This window comes from Schistocerca americana, chromosome 4 (assembly GCF_021461395.2).
Source record: "Schistocerca americana isolate TAMUIC-IGC-003095 chromosome 4, iqSchAmer2.1, whole genome shotgun sequence".
Classification (NCBI taxonomy): domain Eukaryota; kingdom Metazoa; phylum Arthropoda; class Insecta; order Orthoptera; family Acrididae; genus Schistocerca; species Schistocerca americana.
Genome location: NC_060122.1, coordinates 746523302 through 746525145, shown reverse-complemented (window position 1 = coordinate 746525145; position 1844 = coordinate 746523302). Strand labels below are relative to the sequence as shown.

The 1844-nt window shown below is 43.5% G+C and overlaps 1 pseudogene; it reads left to right on the top strand.

Moving 5' to 3' along the window:
- Positions 1 to 1298: 1298 nt before the first annotated feature.
- On the top strand, positions 1299 to 1416 carry LOC124614225 (annotated as a pseudogene).
- Positions 1417 to 1844: the final 428 nt, after the last annotated feature.

Genomic DNA, 1844 nt, shown 5'->3' with positions numbered 1-1844 from the left:
CATCCACATGCCAATAGAAGACTTGAAATAGTGCACAGGACGATCGGTAAGATGCTCGGGTACTACGTCGACTCATATCACACCAACTGGGATGTTAACAGCACACAACAAATACTGAATTATTGTCATATGATGTATTATGTGGTCATAAAATGAAATCTCCGTGCGCCATATTGAAAACGAACCAAGGAAAGACTGGAGAGTCTTTCAAGGAATTTGGAGAGTGATGAGGGAAATTAGAAAATAGAGTACGAAGGACAAACACAGAAGCACTGGAGAAACAGAAAGAAACAGTCGCCTGTACCAGAAGAATGCCAGAGTGTAACGTCGGCCATTGGGTGACGCTGTCAACTTCGTATACATCAAAGGCAAAGACAAAGACGTTTCTACAAATGTTTAGGTTCTATACCAAGTGGTAGACACTACGTCGCCAGTAAATGTCAAGATTCAGTTGTCGGTGAGAACGACAATTGTGCATGTAGCGTTATTGAATCCTTTTCAAGGGAGTCTGGAAGCCATTCCAGGGATAGGAGATGAGGACCGGAAAAGGGGAGAGTAAGGAAAAAAGTATCAGACGATAAACGAGAGGTTGTGAATGAAATGGTGACGAGAAACCCGTTTGGATTGTAACCCTATATCTCTCACTTGCCCTTCCACATCTCTTGGGCAACTAGGAGACATTAAAATGAAGCTACCCATCCACTGTGTCGGTTATATGACAGATAATGATCTATACTGAAGTTACCCTTACACCAAACCCCTACCCCATTCTCTCTCTAGGTCAAAAGGAAGTTAAAATGGCAACAAACCCCCTCCTCCTCCACCCACTTTTCTCAGTAAAATGAGGTGCTTGAACTTTGTCATTCTTGGTCTCTTCAATGTAGTGAGAATGTCAACATCAAAGCTAGGCTGGGATCAAGGTGTTGGTTTACAAGGTCCTCTTCCAGGCTGTTAGTGGCAAGAGATGTCGTCAGGCTGCCATGTCATCCTCTATCATTCGGCATCATGTCGATGTAGTGTCAGTACACCACTTGCCCAGCTGTTTTACCGAATGTCTAGACCACACAGCTGTTACTTCTTATTCAAGTAGTTCCTCAGTTAGCATCACAGGGCTGATTGCATGCCGTTCCAGACCTTCGACTAAGGAGGAATCCTTGACAGCACCAGAAATCAAACCCTGGTCCTCCATGTGGTAACCATCTCTGGTGACTACTCAGAGTCAGTCAAGGTGCGCATCTACCTGTAATTAATAAGAGGGATAAATATTATAAGAAATTCATTTCTAGTTTACGTACAATGCCAACGGCCTTGCCGCAGTGGTTACACCGGTTCCCGTCAGATAACCGAAGTTAAACGCTGTCGGGCTGGGCTAGCAATTGGATGGGTGACCATCCGGTCTGCCAAGCGTTGTTGGCAAGTGGGGTGCACTCAGCCATTGTGAGGCAAACTGAGGAGCAACTTGATTGAGAAGTAGCGGCTCCAGTCTCGGAAACTGACATATGGCTGGGAGAGTGGTGTGCTGATCACATGCCCCTCCATATCTGCATATAGTGACGCCTATGGGTTGAGGATGACACGGTGGCCGGTCGGTACCGTTGGGCCTTCATGGCCTGTTCGGGAGGATTTTAGTTTAGTTTAGTTTTTACGTACAATACTTATTTTTTCTAACAAACGTTTCCTGATTAAATAATACTTTTGTTACCATTTTCTTTCTTTAATGATGCAAAGAAAACTTACACACACATAAATGCAGAAATACATTTCTTACACTAAAAGTCCTTGTACATACATAGTTCTTATACTTACGTCATACATACATATGTACACATTGATACTACATTTTA